Source organism: Solanum dulcamara, chromosome 6, assembly GCF_947179165.1.
Source record: "Solanum dulcamara chromosome 6, daSolDulc1.2, whole genome shotgun sequence".
Lineage (NCBI taxonomy): Eukaryota > Viridiplantae > Streptophyta > Magnoliopsida > Solanales > Solanaceae > Solanum > Solanum dulcamara.
In genome coordinates this window covers 40,281,891-40,291,459 of record NC_077242.1, presented here as the reverse complement: position 1 = coordinate 40,291,459, position 9,569 = coordinate 40,281,891, and the positions used below count along the sequence as shown (strand labels likewise).

General features: G+C 37.4%; 2 pseudogenes; both read right to left on the bottom strand.

Annotated features, from left to right (window-relative positions):
* Window positions 1-876: 876 nt before the first annotated feature.
* Window positions 877-998, bottom strand: LOC129893673 (5S ribosomal RNA; annotated as a pseudogene).
* Window positions 999-5,423: 4,425 nt separating this feature from the next.
* LOC129893536 (5S ribosomal RNA) lies at window positions 5,424-5,539 on the bottom strand (annotated as a pseudogene).
* Window positions 5,540-9,569: the final 4,030 nt, after the last annotated feature.

The following is a 9,569-nucleotide window of genomic DNA, read 5'->3' as shown; positions in this document are numbered from 1 at the left end:
TTACAAACCCTTATAAAGATCTGGAAGAAGAGAACCAAGCCATACCTTAACAAACATCTTCCCAAACTTATCGAAAATTAACTTCAGAATCTCCTTTACGCGGCTGAGCTTTGGTGGTTGTTTGCAGCCCTATCCTTCTTCCCCAAATAGTTAATTTACATCATTAAAACCTCCACTTATTCGAGGAATACCTTATATAATTAATTGACAGAATGAAATCGGGGCTAACTGTTCACTTTATCCCAAGTCGTTGCCCCTCTCTCTTAACCTCTTAGGGTTTCTCTTTTTGTTTCTTTTGTTCTAAGTGCTGAAATAAGATATGTACAGAATGTACTACATATATATACCTCCTTAAGAGGTAACATATGGAAGCACCCTAGGGGTGACACATGGTATCCCCCTAGAGCACCACCTCAATCATGCATCCAATCCAAAGCTGCCATGTGGAAGCCTGGGCCCCACCTTAAGTAGGAGTATCACCTACTTGGTCCAAGTAGGTGCATCACCTTCTCAATCCAAGTAGGTGCATCACTTGCTTTCTTCCTAGTGGGTTCTATACCTTTTTCCGTCTCTTCCGTGGGTTTGCAATCTCATCTCATTTTAAGAGCCTATACATTCCTTCATACTTAAGCTCGACATGTACTCAAGTTGGTAGATTACGAAAGTAAGTCGAGTCCTATGACCCATTACTTGGCCTCCAACTCCTTTCGGATTCTTATAACCCATGTGAACAAAAACCTTCCTCCGGATCTTATACCAACTATATGAAGAGTTCCTCTATCCCATTTCCATAACATATACTTTGATCGAGCAATCAATAACAAAGTTCAAAAGTTTAGGATTACTTGTAGACGTAGGAAATAGGTATGGATACTTGTTTTTCATTTCCTCTTTTTCTTCCCGGGGGGTCACCCATCCTAGTACTACTCTCGCCCAAGCACGCTTAACTTCGGAGTTCTGATGTGATCTAGTGCGTTAGTGCTGGTATGATCGCATCCATCCCTTATGGGATCTCATTTGAAGTTTAAGCATTCCCATTTACATATGATAACATCAATTGATTTTCTCTTATGCTTGTACTTATCTTGCCCACTTCCCACCTTTAGGGTGTATCCATGTAATTGTATGTTTATTTCTAACTTTCCAAATTCATATGAGTCCTTTCCAACCTATTTAGTATACTGTGCTATTTCAATATCTTCCTTTACATCACCTATAATTTAGGTTACCCATGTACGAAACCTTAATAAAATCATGAGGTACTTAGAATCCTCAATATACAGTACCAACTCCAGTCTTGAACACTAGTACTCGAGTAATATCCTTAATGTAGCAGTGCATTTAAAGCCACATTCCATTCATCCCAATCAGTAATTAGCTCGTCATCGTTTATCCCGATGTATTAACTCAGTCGGTGCCTTAATTTGTCATTCTATCTAGATCTAGGTGTCATCTCTAAATCATCCCTTAGTCTCACCAGTCTTTTCGAGATTCTTTTTCAATACCCATATTGACCTCCTCGTTACTATTACCATCACTTTAGTAAATAACTTATTTCTCAAGGTCAGCCTTACTCATAGTTTTTTCAAATTTCATTCTTATTATGGACTAGTTATAATACAACCTTGTATCTCCTTTTATTTCTAGAAAAAATTAGGCAGAGTTTCCTTTGTATTTCTTACTATGTCAAAACCTGCACGCAATAAATGCCAACAAAGCCTCACAGGGCGAACATATATATTCATATCGTATTATACCAAAACCACATAGGGCGCCGAATATCAACAACAATAAAAAAATAATGGACTTACCTCATCTGCCCAACTCAAACTGCACCTATTACCCTGCCCTGTCTACGTTTCCTTTCCATTTTTAACTTTACATGTCAATCGTACTTTAATACCTCACCTGACATATATGGTGAAACCATAGGTTAGTATAAGGAATTTTATTCCCTAGGACTCGGCTCTATTGCATGATCTTAATTATGAAAGAAAGGTAACATCCTAAATGTCCTGTAGCCTCCTATTTATATATGTGGTACAAAACACACCAATAAATAAGACTTTACTAGACACCGTCTATAGATACTCCAAGGATGAACTGCTCTGATACCACTTCTGTCACGACCCAACTCTATAGGCCGTGACTGGTGCCCGATTGGGCATCCATACGTATCCTTAGCCCCACTTAGCATGTTAGCAGAATAAACAAAAGTAGAAATCAAAAAGGGATCGCTTGATGGCGCACGAAAATAGATGTAGCACACGGAGGCCATTGCTGAACACAAGCCCAAAACACATATATAGAACCCACAATACAAGTCAATAGACCTCTACAAAATGATAGCATATTCATATGATGAGACAGGGCCTCATCGTACCCTTAACCATTACGTATAAATATACAATAGAAAATTTAGTGCCAAAATAAGGCTTTGAAGAAAGGAGCACTGCCAACCAACAAGATAGATGTCCTAGGCGAGCGGATCATCAAACTGAGTGTATGTACCTGTGCGCATGTAATGCAGCCCCCTAAAGAAAGAGGTCAGTAAGGAAAATGTACTAAATATGTAGAGCATAGACTATAATAAGTAAAGCCATTACCAGAACATAAGGTGCAAAAATGAGCAAACTACCCAGAATGCCAAAATATTTTTCATAACCACAGATAATGTATGCAGAAAACATATGCCATATCCAGTCCCATTATGGGACTCCGTGAAGAAATCATGATCGCCGCCCCATCACTGGTGCCACAACATATTATAACTCTAGAGTAGGGAATATCTCAATAATTGATTATATCATATCATATATATACATGGCACATCATAACTCCATAAATCCCATGTACAGGTCGTACCTTCCCCCTCACGTCAGGGCATGGCGAACAATGCAGAAAAGTACGCATGATAACAAATCCTGGCCCGGGCTCAGTGAATGAAGAATTAAGGATTTCATGAGTAGAGTAGTGAGAGACTAAATGCAATATAAAATACAAAATATTTCCAGACACTCGATAGCATAAATCCGATGATAAGTCATATAAGATAAATTGAGCAATAATCATAGTACATGTCTTTCAGATGTCACGATGGTCTATGTCAAAATATTCTTTTTGAAATCATTTCCATATTTCAAAATATATTATGGGACTCAGTGGAATAATTAAAATAAGCTATTATTCAAATCAAGACAAGAGTTATATCAAGTACCTTTTGAAAATCACTATGGAGTACATCCAAATAGAACTTTTGGAATTATATACTCGTATCAAAGCGTAATAAAATGTCTTTTGGGAAATCAAGAAATTGGCCTTCCAAGTGACTCTAGGAATAGGAACTTCCTAGGAACCATATAAAATTCATATATTTATTGCATAAGAAAGATTAGCTTTACATACTTATGACAAATCATGCCAAGAGAAAGAATAGGCTTTAGATACTTATGCCAAAAACACGCCAAAAGAAGGAAACGTTAGCTTTACATACATCTTACGGATTACTCTTAACACGTTCGCCTCATCGTCTCTTGAACCTATTTAATATAAAAGCAATACGATCATAAAAAAACCTCGACTTTCTAGTGTCTTAAGTTACATATGAGTATTCATAGAACTCATCTCCTCGCTCGTCTTCTCAACTAGTTCCTTAGTTAGTTAAAGAGTTAACGGAAATCGGGCAGCATCTCCCCTACAAATTGAACTATCTAAACCTCCAATTTGTATCTATAACCTTATCAGACATTCAAAATAACAAGAAGCAACCATATATAAGAAAACTAACTCGACATTTTCAAAACAAGCCCCAAACAGCCCGTTCAAAACTATGACTCCAAAATATGGTTTTTAATCTCTATTTTGTAAACCCTTTAACCATACGTAACGGAGGGTTATGTGTATGCAACCAGCAGAACCCAAACCTATTTTAGAATACTTTTCATCACTGCAACACATAATCAAACCACCTGCAAGCACAGCACAACAACCACAACACACTACTTGACTTTGGTTTAACTATAACGACCTTAGTTTAGTTTGTTTCCAACGTCAAGCATCCTTGTGCAATTTTTATACTTCCATCAACATATAGGATGTGTAATAGACTCCATAACCACACCATAAACTCCAAATTGAAAGAAAAACTCTTACCTTACCCCAAATTGGCCAAAGCTTACCAAAACTTGCCTCAGAAGTTCTTCTAGTGCGGCTGAAATGTCGTGGCTGTTTGTTGTCCACTTGGTGCTTCTCAAAACCTTATATTTAAATTATTTAAACCTTCATAAAATTTCCAAACCCTTACCATGACTTGGGAGAATAGAACCAAGCCATACCTTAACAAACGAATTCCCAAACTTGCCAAAAATTAACTTCGGAAAGCCCTTTACGCGGCTGAGCTTTTGAGGCTGTTTGCAGCCCTATCCTGCTGCCCCAAATGGTTATTTTACGTCATTAAAACCTCCACTTATTCGAGTAATACCTTATATAATTAATTGATGGAATGAAATCGGGGCTTACCTTTTACTTTGGCCCAAGTCGTCGCCCCAATCTCTTAACCTCTTAGGGTTTCTCTTTTTGTTTCTTTTATTCTAAGTGCTGAAATAAGATATGTACAGAATGCAGTACATATATACACCTCCTTAAGAGGTTACACGTGGCATTCCCCTAAGGCTGACACATGGCATCTCTTCTAGGGGTGACACGTGGCATCCCCCTAGGGCGCTACCTCAATCATGCATCCAATCCAAAGCTGCCACATCGTAGTGTGGGGCCCACCTTAAGTAGGTGTGTCACCTACTTAGTCCAAGTAGTTGCATCACCTACTTAGTACAAGTAGGTGTATCACATGCTTGCTTTTGAGTAGGTGCTACACCTCCTTACGTCTCTTCTGTGGGTTCGCAATCTTGTCTCATTTTAAGAGCCTATGTATTCCTTTCTACTTAAGCTCAATGCGTACTCAAGTAGCTCAAGTATGTAAGACATCCAAGTTGGTGTCTTATGCAAGTAAGTCAAGTCCTATGACCCATTACTTGGCTCCAACTCCTTTCGGATTCTTATAACCTTATTTCCAATCTTCCCTATTATTGGGGTATCTCATTCTCCCCTCCTTAGAGTTATTTGATAGAGTTATTGATTATCCGACTCACATGACAACATCTAATAAACTTAAGAGTCTTCGTAGAAATTAAGAATCTTTAGAAGCATTCCAAGGCACCAAAGTACGAGGTGTAATACCCTTCCCCCCTTTAGAAAATTCATCCTTGAATGTGAATAAAAACCTTTCTCCGGATCTTATACTGACAATATGGAGAGTTCCTCTATCCCGTTGCCATAAAATATACTTTCATCGAGCAATCAATAACAAAATTCCAAAGTTTAGGATTACTTGTAGACGTAGGGAATAGGTATGGATACTTGTTTTTCATTTCCTCTTTCGCTTCCCAGGGGGTCACCCATCCTAGTACTACTCTCTCCCAAGCGCACTTAACTTCGGAGTTCTGATGGGATCCGATGCGTTAGTGCTGGTATGATCGCATATATTCCTTATGGGATCTCGTTTGAAGTTTAAGCGTTCCCATTTACATATGATAGCGTTTGTTGATTTTCTCTTATGGTTGTACTTCTCTTGTCCACTTACCCCCTTTAGGGTGTATCCATGTCATTGTCTGTTTATTTCTAACTTTCTAAATGCATATGAGTACTTTCCAACCTATGTTGTATACTGCACTATTTCTATATCTTTCTTTACATCACCTATACTTTAGGTTACCCATGTACAAAACCTTAATAAAATCATGAGGTACTTAGAATCCTCAATATACAGTACCAACTCCAGTCTTGTACACTAGTACTCGATTAATATCCTTAATGTAGCAGTGCATTTAAAGACACATTCCATTCATCCCAATCAGTAATTAGCTCATCACCATTTATCCCAGTGTATCAACTCAGTCCATGATAAAATCCTACGAATTCAAGAATTAAAGCCAACAGTAATTTATTCTTAATTCCTAAAATCCATAATGTGTGTAACATAGTAAAAAACTATGAAGTGTATTTATACACACCTAATCCTAGGTAAATAAAATTTGGAAAAAATAGGTTGGCAAATGTCTACAACTCGTTCCTATGGATCGTATCTCTTTAGATGAGTCATGGCTATCCTTCATCGAACAACTTTAAACTTTGAATTTAGTATCATTTCAACAGACGAGACCCATGACCGATAGGCTAATGTATGGTCCATCATGTTCACTCGTAGGCCATGTCTTGAGACTTCATGATATACTCATCTTCTACAGCTCTTTAGACATCATTCATAGCTCTAGACTTGTCCTCAGCCATGACATCCATCTATGCCTGCAACCTATGGTTCGTAAAAGTTTATGGCTCATAGTTTGGCTTCATAAAATCTAACTTCAATTGCAGTTAATTGATTTTTCATTTTCTGCTATCACAACTTGATTTTGCGCATGGTTGTACCTTATGGGTTTATGGGGGTCAGTGAGGTTAGAGCTAGATATAAGTTTGCCTTTTCATACTTTCTTATACTTGTGTGCATTCCTTAGTAGAACTCTATTCATTTAACCTCTGTAGTTTTAAATTCTCGTTATTTATATTGTCTTTAATTTTCAAGCTCAGTTGATCTATGATGCCTACTATGTACTTGTTGTTTTATTACTAATACTACAATTTACTATATTTACATAATGTAGGTTCTAGTACTAATTACCAATACTTATTTCGAGCTAACTGCATTTGGATTCAGAGATGATGGTTAATTTACGACATTTTGAATCATATGTCTCCTTCTATTTAGTTTTGACTAGTCCTTAGCTTTTGAGACAAGTGTGTATATTTTGGTCCACTTTTGGGACTTATATTCATTTGTAGCAGCTCTGCATATTCGAATATCAAGTTTTGGGAATTTATCTATTTTTGTTTGTATATATATGTTGTTCCCATTCTTGTGTTCCGCTTGTTTCATTTGAATATATTCCATGTATAGCTTGTAATTTGATTATTTCTAACTGATTTTCCTATTACTAGTAATTTCGGGATATGGGTTGTCTTACCTATTGATTGATTAGGATAGGTGACATCTTATCGAGTCTTGATAAATTGGTATCATAGATCTAGGTTCAGCGTTGTCTATTGTACATAGCTAAAGTCTAGGAGATTTCTATTGATTGGTGCTGAGACGTTCGTATCCTTTCTTCAGGAAGCTATAGGTATCTTTAGGAAAATTCTCTTTTGGTTTATTGTTATGCATCGGTTGTGTTATTGGTTCCTAGAATTCTCACTTGTTTTATTATTTTGTAAGATTTCCAGCATGCACGGTACAACAGTCAAGGTTGAGACACTTGGACCCACAGATAGAACCCTGTAAGGGGTAGAGGCAGACCCGAAGGTTGTTCGAGGGCTGCAGCACCACCCTATGATAGAAAAAAGCGTCTAAATTCAAAGGCGGAGCCTTAGGAAGTTTATGTTCCTACACTACCATTAGGAATGGGACCACCCAATTGCCATCCGTACCAGTTATTGCTCTAGACCTTCAGGTGGCTATCACCGAGTTATTGATAGTCTTAGGGGATATAAATCAGGCCCTAGCTCCAACTCCATCCATGCTATTATTGTAGGGTCAGCCTGCAACAATGGCTCTAAAGATTCATCCACTACCGGCACCAATCGCTTCCCAACCATTTATTATGGTTGGATCCATGCCATCAGGGGAGTATAAGATGCTCGCAGTATTTTTAAGATTTTCATCTCTAAGGGTTTATAAGGCTATTGGAATGGATTCCCATAAGTTTCAGACCACATGTCATGATCCGCTAAACACTTTGGGATTAGTAGAGTTGAGAGGAGTCAATGTCACTGCTTATTAGCTTGACAGGCCATCCAGGCAGTGATGGTATTCATACATAGATATTAAACCATCTTGGTGTCATGACACAAGCCTAGGGCTAGATGTGACATGTCGAATAAGCAATTTGGAAGTACCTCACCCAAGCCTCGTAGCATTCATTTAGCCTTTAATCGGTAATAACAATAACTAATAAGATGAACAAAAGGGGAAAGATGGTCTAAAGTAGAAACATCATAATAACAACCATAATAGTCAAATTTCAACCTACATATGTCCAACAATACCTCTAGCATTTAGAATTGGTGGGGGATAAGACGAGTCCCTAGCTCACCATCAATCAAAGTAGAATTAAATGCCATAATAAAAGTTTAAAGTTCTCATCAAATCATAAGCTAGAAAGATAAAGGACCGAAACATGGGAACTTACCAAAAGTTTCCTTCAAGTGAAAACTCAACTAGCCACATGGAGGAGAACGTGGAGGAATATCGTTCCCTACATGGTGATATCATGTTGGGAAATGAGTATGCATTAATACTGTGAATGTACTAAGTATGTAGGCATGAAATACAATGAAAACCCTTACAACATTATTAATTAAAGTACATGAGTGAGTGCACGCAAGAGTAGTCAAATACATAGCATTTAAAGCATTCATTTGTGGGAAGATGACTTTCACCGACATTAAGACCATGTGAGCTATAACATGGAATCAGAGGTAACCCCCCACAATGGAAGGGGAGTCTACTTGCCAAATAAAACTCCGTCAATATTTATTTACTTAACATTAAATGCCTATTTGTGGATCCACTAGCCTAGCCATCAAAGGCTTCTATGTTGGCACATAGTTAATGAAATAAGAGGTTTCTACGAGGATTACCTTACCGAACCCCACCTTGAGCCTCATTTGGTGCTAATTCAAATTCTATGGAATAGTATATCATAATAACATAAACATACGTATAGTTTGAGACATCAAATCATCATTAGATAGAATAGCTCCTTAAAACCTTTAGTGATTCTATGCAAGAATTGTCCTTTTGCATAAAGAATCCATTAATTTGGGTGGAAAGGCCTCACACCAACATTCATTCTTACATTTAAGACTCCCATAATCAAAATTTCAGCATTCATAGACATTTAGTTGGAGTCCATAACTTTAAAATCATATTTTCATTAAAATAGAGTAAAAGTAGGTGGGTTCAAGTAAATTCAACTTTCACCATGCGTAAGGGAAATCATGCACCATGCTTTGAATAACCCATAGAATTTAAGAAACTAAAATTAGATAAGGCACTTGAAATAAATCCATGCATTTATTTGAAATCACATTGCCTCAAAATATACCAATAATTACTGGTTCATCATTCATGCTATCAAGTAGAGGGTAGAGTAAACATTAAGAAACTCTTGCTTGATCTCAAATAATTGAGTTCAAAGGGTTTTGGACTCCAAGGGGTGGAAATAGCCATGGATGAAGACCCACATACCTTGATAAATCTCGACCTTGAAAGTGGAAGAGAAGACTTGGTCTTGAGGAATCCCTAGAATTTACTTGAGATGAAGAAGACCTTGATAGAAGCTTTGAGAAGGAAGGGTTTTTGAATTTGCGGCTTAGTGTGTGAATGAGGGGTTTGGGATAGCTTAGGGTCATTATGTAGGGTATATTTGGTACCCAAAATGACTATACTTTGCTGATAA